The sequence below is a fragment of the Mya arenaria genome, chromosome 10, assembly GCF_026914265.1.
Source record: "Mya arenaria isolate MELC-2E11 chromosome 10, ASM2691426v1".
Classification (NCBI taxonomy): domain Eukaryota; kingdom Metazoa; phylum Mollusca; class Bivalvia; order Myida; family Myidae; genus Mya; species Mya arenaria.
This window is the reverse complement of record NC_069131.1, coordinates 11973984-11984664: the sequence shown is the minus strand read 5'-3', so window position 1 is coordinate 11984664 and position 10681 is coordinate 11973984. Positions and strand designations below refer to the sequence as shown.

The following is a 10681-nucleotide window of genomic DNA, read 5'->3' as shown; positions in this document are numbered from 1 at the left end:
TAAACGACAGTGTGGATTTAGGCAGGTGCGTGTTTACACAATTACGTCATTGATATCTGTGTAAAACACATGAGTACACCACAGCGAACAAAATTGCTGGTTTGTAAAACCTTGGAAGAGGCTTTAAGGAAAATCCAGGAGCTGGAAATGCAAGATAATTTGTGCCTGACTCTAGTACGAAGAATTTTGGGAAGACGGTATTAAATATTTCCATAATTTTATGCATTATTTAACTATTGATGCTTGCAAATCATTTTTTTCAGCAAAGCACACAGTGATTTGGTGGGAATGAGCTGAATTTTGACCTTTACAAAATTTATTGACATTTAACCTAAACTAACCTAAACAAGTTAAACAAATGACAATTGGCTTTATAATGGTAGTCCTAGTTGGGCCTCATGTTCTACAGCACTGTAGTTTATCAAATGACCATATATCTTTATACTGGTAGTCATAGCTGGGGGACACGTTCTAAAGCACTGTAGTTTATCAAATGACCATATATCTTTATACTGGTAGTCATAGCTGGGGGACACGTTCTAAAGCACTGTAGTTTATCAAATCACCATATATCTTTACACAGGTGGTAATAGCTTTGGGACACGTTCTAAAGCACTGTAGTTTATCAAATGACCATATATCTTTTAACAGGTAGTCATAGCTCGGGGACACGTTCTAAAGCACTGTAGTTTATCAAATGACCATATATCTTTATACAGGTAGTCATAGCTCGGGGACACGTTCTAAAGCACTGTAGTTTATCAAATGACCATATATCTTTATACTGGTAGTAATAGTATTGGGACACATTCTAAAGCACTGTAGTTTATCAAATGACCATATATCTTTATATAGGAAGTCATAGCTCGAGGACACGTTCTAAAGCACTGTAGTTTATCAAATGATCATATATCGTTATACTGGTAGTAATAGCTTTGGGACACGTTCTAAAGCACTGTAGTTTATCAAATGACAATATATCTTTATACTGGTGATCATAGGTGGGGGACACATTCTAAAGCACTGTAGATTATCAAATCACCATATATCTTTATACTGGTAGTAATAGCTTTGGGATACGTTCTAAAGCACTGTAGTTTATCAAATGACCATATATCTTTATACTGGTAGTCATAGCTGGGGGACACGTTCTAAAGCACTGTAGTTTATCAAATGACCATATATCTTTATACAGGTATTCATAGCTGTGGGACACGTTCTAAAGCACTGTAGTTTATCAAATGACCATATATCTTTATACAGGTAGTAATAGCTTTGGGACACGTTCTAAAGCACTGTAGTTTATCAAATGACCATATATCTTTATACAGGTAGTCATAGCTGGGGGACACGTTCTAAAGCACTGTAGTTTATAAAATGACCATATATCTTTACACAGGTAGTCATAGCTCGGGGACACTTTCTAAAGCACTGTAGTTTATCAAATGACCATATATCTTTATACTGGTATTCATAGCTGGGGAACACGTTCTAAAGCACTGTAGTTTATCAAATGACCATATATCTTTATACAGGTAGTCATAGCTGGGGGACACGTTCTAAAGCACTGTAGTTTATCAAATGACCATATATCTTTATACTGGTAGTCATAGCTCGGGAACACGTTCTAAAGCACTGTAGTTTATCAAATGACCATATATCTTTATACTGGTAGTAAAAGCTTTGGGACACGTTCTAAAGCACTGTAGTTTATCAAATCACCATATATCTTTATACGGGTAGACATAGCTGGAGGACACGTTCTAAAGCACTGTAGTTTATCAAATGACCATATATCTTTATACGGGTAGTCATAGCTGGGGGACACGTTCTAAAGCACTGTAGTTTATCAAGTGACCATATATCTTTATACTGGTAGTCATAGCTTTGGGACACGTTCTAAAGCACTGTAGTTTATCAAATGACCATATATCTTTATACAGGTAGTCATAGCTGGGGGACACGTTCTAAAGCACTGTAGTTTATCAAATCACCATATATCTTTATACTGGTAGTCATAGCTGGGGGACACGTTCTAAAGCACTGTAGTTTATCAAATCACCATATATCGTTATACTGGTAGTCATAGCTGGGGGACACGTTCTAAAGCACTGTAGTTTATCAAATGACCATATATCTCTATGCTGGTGGTCATAGCTGGGGGACACGTTCTAAAGCACTGTAGTTTATCAAATGACCATATATCTTTATACTGGTAGTCATAGCTTTGGGACACGTTCTAAAGCACTGTAGTTTATCAAATGACCATATATCTTTATACTGGTAGTCATAGCTGGGGGACACGTTCTAAAGCACTGTAGTTTATCAAATGACCATATATCGTTATACTGGTAGTCATAGCTTTGGGACACGTTCTAAAGCACTGTAGTTTATCAAATGACCATATATCTTTATACTGGTAGTCATAGCTGGGAGACACGTTCTAAAGCACTGTAGTTTATCAAATGACCATATATCTTTATACTGGTAGTCATAGCTGGAGAACATGTTCTAAAGCACTGTAGTTTATCAAATGACCATATATCTTTATACAGGTAGTCATAGCTGGGGGACACGTTCTAAAGCACTGTAGTTTATCAAATCACCATATATCTTTATACAGGTAGTCATAGCTGGGAGACACATTCTAAAGCACTGTAGTTTATCAAATCACCATATATCTTTATACAGGTAGTCATAGCTGGGGGACACGTTCTAAAGCACTGTAGTTTATCAAATGACCATATATCTTTATACTGGTAGTCATAGCTGGGGTACACGTTCTAAAGCACTGTAGTTTATCAAATGACCATATATCTTTATACAGGTAGTCATAGCTGGGGGACACGTTCTAAAGCACTGTAGTTTATCAAATGACCATATATCTTTATACTGGTAGTAATAGCTTTGGGACATGTTCTAAAGCACTGTAGTTTGTCAAATGACCATATATCTTTATACAGGTAGTCATAGCTGGAGGACACGTTCTAAAGCACTGTAGTTTATCAAATGACCATATATCGTTATACTGATAGTAATAGCTTTGGGACACATTCTAAAGCACTGTAGTTTGTCAAATGACCATATATCTTTATACAGGTAGTCATAGCTGGAGGACACGTTCTAAAGCACTGTAGTTTATCAAATCACCATATATCTTTATACTGGTAGTCATAGCTGGGGGACACGTTCTAAAGCACTGTAGTTTATCAAATGACCATATATCTTTATACAGGTAGTCATAGCTGGGGGACACGTTTTCTAAAGCACTGTAGTTTATCAAATGACCATATATCTCTATACTAGTTATCATAGCTTTGGGACACGTTCTAAAGCACTGTAGTTTATCAAATGACCATATATCTCTATACTAGTTATCATATAGCTTTGGGACACGTTCTAAAGCACTGTAGTTTAACAGATGACTGTATATACTCCGGTACATATCTATACCTAACACTGGTTTATATGGTGGGAAGTATATTGTCTTCAGCTGTGTTCTTATTCCACTGACCATACACATTTATATTAGAGATTTTGACTGGACTTTACCTTAAAAGCTCTGTTTTTTTATTAAATTCTCTTACCATATAACTCTATAAAGGTGACTTTCTCATGCACTGTAGGTCAATTGACAGATGTTCATTTTTTTTAGATTTGGCCTAAAAAGACCTGTAGCAGTTAACAAGCTATTAGATGCACAATAGCACAAAATGACCACCACCACTATCACCCTAAAGTGTGTGCTTGGTGTCTGTCTACACGTGCTTGCTTCTGGAATGTTGAAGAACAAACTGTGTTGAAACGCCAACTGGTAAGACTGTGCTTTGTGTTTGTAATTTTGTATGATAAGACATTTATTGTTTCCGCCAGGCCTAAAGGAAATGTCTATGAACAAGTACAGGTCTATACACAAGTACAGGATTGAAATATAAACAACGATTTAAAGAGTATTGAGTTGATGAGTGAGAACAAAAATGATATACCCATGTACATTTACATGTTCAATAAATAGTGCATCTCATACTCTGAATAATAATTCATTTTGCTATTAGGAGTTGGTTATGGACCTTTGCCGCCCTTCATCCAGAGCCTTCCACAGAGATGGCAGATATATCGCTGCCTGGACCAACAGTTGACCATGCCGTTGAGTCCATGATATCAGTAGCAGCCATGAAAACATCTACAGAATTACATCTGCGGCCGTGGCTATTAATGGATACATTCTGCACCACTTCCATGTGTAAGAATAGAACTTTCCAAGTCCTCAGCATAAGCATTTCTGTATTTAAAACAAAAAATAATTAAAAATAAATAAATATAGTTTTAAATAATTATATACAGGCAAAGTAAATTATATAATTTGTTTCATGAATGTGTTGTTTTTTTAATTGCTGTTAAAGCAACAGTGTGCACCAGATGATCAAATTGCAAGTTTATTAAGTTTAGCAGTTATTTCATATTTTTCCATTCAAAAAGATTACTGGGTATGTCTACCTAGTAGAATTAATTTCTTATGCGTGATTGGCTAGTCGATGTTATCACATGATATAACCAAGTTAGGTGTATAGCTTTAATATACCACTTGATTGAAGTAAGCCTTCGTAGCATAGTTGATACAACACTGGACTTCAATTTCGGTGACACATTTTTTTTTACATGTTTGTACTTTTTTTACAATTATGACATAAAAGCGTAACACATTCTATTAAATAATTGTCCTGAGATATGTTACAGAAAAAAAACTTTTTTAGTTCCAATCTGGTGTACAGTCCCTTTAAGGCCTTATACCGTACTTGTAGACTTATTGTTTATGATAGTCTGTTTAATCATTTTATTGTATATGGGCAACATTTTATGTAACATCACTTTATGTAAAAAGTAAGCCTTCGTAGTACAGTTGATACAACACTGGACTTCAATTTTGGTGACACATTTTTTTTTACATGTTTGTACTTTTTTTACAATTATGACATAAAAGCGTAACACATTCTATTAAATAATTGTCCTGAGATATGTTACAGAAAAAAAACTTTTTTAGTGCCAGTCTGGTGTACAGTCCCTTTAAGGCCTTATACCGTACTTGTAGACTTATTGTTTATGATAGTCTGTTTAATCATTTTATTGTATATGGGCAACATTTTATGTAACATCACTTTATGTATTTTTTTTTATAAAAAGTCACTGTGAATATAAACAGTTTTCAAATATGTACATTAAAATTGCAGGCTGTCAGTTTGAAACGTCTCTACTCTGACAGAAGGAAGGGAATGAATACCCAGGATTGTTCCTCAGGAAAATCTCTTCAACAGGCTGTTGTCAGTTTGCATGCTCTTTGGATGGAATTACTCTACCTTGGCTTGCAGAGAATCTGTGATATAAAAGACCTCTTTTGTGCTGCATTGTGTCATTGATTTATTGTATTTTATATGTATTATGCCACTATTGTAAAAACAAATGGGCATATGTTTTAGCGTATGTTTTCAAACAGACACATTTATATTTCAAACAGACACATTTATATTTTTGAATAATTTGAAAATACATTTTGTAGGTTGACTTCAATCCATGAAACATTAATGGTAGGTTATATTTGACCAGAACATGACAAGTATTGTTTTCGGAGTTTTTTGGTTGAAGGTGAAGGTAATGGCTAACAGTGGTTATTCTGCACAATGAACCTTGAATTCTTTGACCTAGGACCATTAATATTTAGTGATTGATATATCAGTCCAACTCATATGTGAAAGGGACATGATGAAATTGAGCAAGAGCTTATTAGCATTGCAAATTATTATTTGTTCATTTTTAGCTCGACTATTCGAAGAATAGGTGGGCTATACTATCATTAACAATTCTGCGTTAAAGTTTTCATTTTATGTAATAAAATCAAGAGTTTTTATCCAATGGTAATCAAACTTGGTCAGACTATTTGTCGGCATGTTATCTTGAAGATGTATGAATATGGGTCATCCCTGGTCAAATTCTAGGTCACTAGGTCACATCTTAGAGAAAATATTTCCATGTCATAAATTCAACATTTTTTTCATATCTTTATGAAACTTGGTCAGAATATTTGTCTGCATACTATCTTGAAAGTTTTTTAATATGGGTCATCCCGGGTCAAATTCTAGGTCACTAGGTCAAATCTTAGGAAAATCATTCCACATCATAAATTGAACAATTTTTGTCAAATCTTTATGAAACTTGGTCAGAATATTTGTCTGCATAATATCTTAAAAGTTCTATAATATGGGTCATCCCCGGTCAAAACCTAGGTCACAAGGTCAAATTTTAGAAGAAAGAATCCCACAGTCATAAAAATTCATTAATTTTAGTCAAATCTTTTTTAAACTTGGTCAGAATATTTGTCTACATGTTGTCTTAATCATTTGTGAATATAGGTCACCTCAGATCAAAAACTAGGTCACTAGGTCAAATCTTAGGAAATACTTTCCTGATGTCATAAAAAAAATCCATGCTTACCAAAGCTATCCATATCAGTTAATAACTAAATTCAATTGTTATTTTATAAACACACATCCCAATCATGAATTTCAGATCTAACCATATTTTTCAAAAATTTAAATTTTAATTAACTTTAAAAATATTTGTGTACATGAAATCTTAGATGATAAAGTGTGTCATCTAGGGTCAAAAACTAGGTCTCTGGGACAGATCTTTTTGGAAAAGCTGATGTATTTACAAAATGTTCGTTTTTCCTCACACAAATGGAATAGTTTCTGTTGATCAGGTTATTTGTATGAATGATATCTCCGATAAATATAAATATGGGTCTTTTTGGTTAAAAATACTAGGTCATTAGCTCAAATCCTAGGTTTGCAAAATTGCATTGTCAAATAGAAAATCAAGCTTTGCCGCGTTGGCGTCTTGTTATTTTTTTTATTTTGACAGGCACATTTTTATAATCTTAACCAAATCAAACCTTGTTTTGTCACATTGTGATTCTTATTCACTTTTTTTATTTAATTGTTTTATTGCTTTTTACAGGCACATCACACTATTATTGTATTTACGTCCAATTCCAAGAGGCGTAGTAGAGCGCACTGTTTTACGACAGCTCTTGTTAACCTGTAAAGTGAAACCTGGTTATAAAAATGACATGACTGTGTCATTGTGTTGGCAGGCCAGGAGGAGGGCAGCATCAAATACATCTACAAACTTAGTATACAAAGTATTATAGAATTGCTTTCGGGGCCCATAGGATCAAGGTCACTAAAACAAAAAAATATTGAAACTTAATCGCACAACAAAGGCTTAATTAATTAGGTTTGTCTGTCAATCATTGAAAACTTGTTGTTTTTTTTGCATTGCAGCATTTCATGCTTAATTTTTATTTTGTCTCTTTATTGCATATTACCTTTATCATTATTGTATTCATTTCTAAGACAAAGCAGCATATAGTTGAGGGCACTGCCCCATGACAGCTCTTGTATATCCTAAAAAGAATACAATAGTGATATACCCTGATATAGGTAGTTTTGGTACATTATCACGGTTTTAATTTTAGCTTTACTGGCCAAAGATCAGAATATCTGATGTGATGGTAATGTGTACGTAGTATGTGCTTCCTAGCGCCTGTAAACAATTGCTTGTGAACACCATACAGTCTTTAGTTATGATTGTATCTCAATAAAACAGTATTTAGATATCCAATAGAGCTCGGTTCCTTTCGAAAACCAGTCAGATCTGCCCATGCATGCCTAGATTATAGGCCTTGAACGTCTGTGCGACTGTAAACAATTGCTTGTGAACATGGTACAGTCTTCAGTTTTAATTGTATATAGATGAAACTTGTACAGTATTAAGATATCAATTAGAGCTTGGTTCCTTTCGAAAACCAGATCTGCCCATGCATACCTAGATTATGGGCCTCAAAAGTAAAAAAAAAATGCTATTTTTAGCCAAGTCTACATGAGCGAAGTCTATTTTTAGACAAGTTTACATGTAAAGTCACAAATTCATGTGAAAAATTGTTCAAATTAGGCCCCTGGGGTCATTATTGGCCACGCCACTGGGTTCACCGGTTTGGTATACTAAATTGGGAAATGTTTGAAAATCTTTATGTCTGAAACAACTATGCAGACCCTTGTTATTTTGAATAAGGATTATTTTATTGGTCTGCTACCATGGTTGTTCAAATTATGCCCCTAGGGTCAAAACTGGCACTGCCCCCAGGGGTCACAAGTTTTTTAAGAAATATTTTCAAAATCTTCTTGTTTCAAACCACAAGGCTCATATCTTTGATATTTGTTGTGGAGCATTATATGTAGACCGTCTAGCAAAACAGTTGAAATTATGTGCCCTGGGCCGGGCCACCATCCATTTTGTCCTTTTAAAGCTACAAAAATGAAAATTTGACCAATAGTACAGTTTTGTAGCAAATTTTATTCTCCTCAGATGACCTTTACTTGGCACATATTAGAATACTAGTAGTTCATGCAACTAATCTGCTTACAACACTTTCTGTTCTCAGATGTTAAATGTGCAACGTTTTAAGCTAACTCAAACACAAAACGTGAACAATATGTTTGTTGGCTATTACTCATACATACATGCTCTGGATAAAAAATAACCACATGAGCCATGCCACTAGAGCATAGGCACTCATGGGCCTCTTGTTTTTTTTAGAAAAAAAGCATACTGATCAACCCTATTTATTTTAGAAGTTAGCTGAAACTAAGAACTTTTTTTACCTTACTTTTATATTAGATTGTGTATTGCTAAGATTTTTGCTTAAAGCTCCATTTAAGGTAACTGTTCATCTCAAATGTAACAGCTTTTGCCTTCAAACTTTTAAAATTTCATTGAACCAGTGGGTTCATCATGATGCACATCTGTAAATGTTTCTCCCTAATATGGGCTTTTATGTTTGCAAACAGAACATTGAACAATTGGCTTTCTGTGTAAAGTAAACCCTGTCCAGAACATTTGTCAAATTGCTGTGTCAGCACTTGTTTGAATGGATTTATTTTATTTTCATATTATGATTTCAAATAAAGTATTTAAAAATGTTGATTTCTTGCATGAAGTGATTACTATAATCCTTATAAGGTCAACAGGAAGCTTGAAAAAGTATCTGTTACATGTATTAAGGCATGATTAAAATCATTTTTCCATTTTGCAAAAAGCAGATGGTTAATTTATACCACCTTCAGGTAGTCATGATGAACTCTTCAAAGATATCCCAGGTAAAGGTAGTCACGATAAACTCTTTCAAGTTATCCCAGGTATGCATGGTCACCTCTTAAAAGATATCCCAGGTATTCATGATCACCTCTTCAAAGATGTCCCAGTTATTCATGATCACCTCTTCAAAGATATCCCAGTTATTCATGATAACCTCTTCAAAGATATCTATCCCAGGTAGTCATGATCACCTCTTCAAAGATATCTATCCCAGATAGTCATGATCACCTCTTTAAAGATATCCTAGGTAGTCATGATCAACTCTTTAAAAATATCCCAGATATTCATGATCATCACCTCTTCAAAAATATCTCAGGTATTCATGATCACCTCTTCAAAGATATCCTAGGTAGTCATGATCAACTCTTTAAAAATATCCCAGGTAGTCATGATCAACTATTAAAAGATATCCCAGATATTCATGATCACCTCTAAAAGATATCCCAGGTAGTCATGATCCCCTCTTCACAGATATCCCAGGTAGTCATGATCAACTCTTAAAAAATATCCCAGATATTCATGATCCCCTCTTCAAAGATATCCCAGGTAGTACGGTAATGATCAACTCTTAAAAGATAACCCAGGTAGTCATGATCAACTCTTTAAAGATTTCCCTTTGTAACCATGCAGTTGTTGCAAGCATACTTTAAAGCCCTGGTGAAGGGGAGATCAATGCAAACTGAACATGGATGGTTTGTGTGGAAATGAGCCCACTTTTTTGGTAGAAAGTTCTATGTGATTAGTTAAACAACAGGTCAAATTGCAGATGATGTTAGCAAAATGATGCATGAAGTTAAATGACAGGCCATAGCTGTCAGACTTGAAAGGAAATTCACTTGGTGGTTTAAGCGTGAACAAAAGCCAAGATCAATCAATGCTTCAGACCCTTGATCTATGTATTCCAGGGTGATTTGCAAACGAAAGTGTATAATAGTTACTGTGTACTTTCAGGAGAATTAATTTGTGGCACAGTTCACATAAGTTCCGCTTATGTTGATTTTTCCATGCAGATAAGTAACCATACTTGTATGAAAAATTATTTCTCAATTTCACCAAGCATAGAAAACTACCAACAATGGAAGTGTTTTTTGTCACAGACTCAATCATGTCATCTAAAATCCACACAATTCTTTCATATTTTTTCAATCTTTTCTTCAACTTTGGCCCATTTCAGATGAACTTTTTTCAAAGCACAGTAAAAAAGACCTTTATCATATAGTTTCTTGTAATTCCTCAGGTGAATCCAAATCTGTTTAACTAGTAGTTGCTTCACATAATCCAACCTATTTTTGTATATCTTCTTAATCCAATGTTCTTGAAACTCCTCAGGTGAATCCAATTAATGAGCTAGTAGTTTTCTTCACATAAACCTATTCTTGTAGATCACTTTCTTAATCCAATGTGACCTTTTTTCTCTAATTCCATGTCTTCATTAAACCAAAAGTTACCTATTTCTTAACACATCCAGTGA

The 10681-nt window shown here is 34.5% G+C and overlaps 1 long non-coding RNA gene across 1 annotated transcript; it reads left to right on the top strand.

Annotated features, from left to right (window-relative positions):
• Positions 1-29: 29 nt before the first annotated feature.
• Positions 30-9037, top strand: LOC128205774 (uncharacterized). The gene is made up of 4 exons (XR_008256323.1): positions 30-197; positions 3656-3814; positions 4056-4243; positions 5229-9037. It is a non-coding gene; the product is annotated as an uncharacterized LOC128205774 (long non-coding RNA).
• Positions 9038-10681: the final 1644 nt, after the last annotated feature.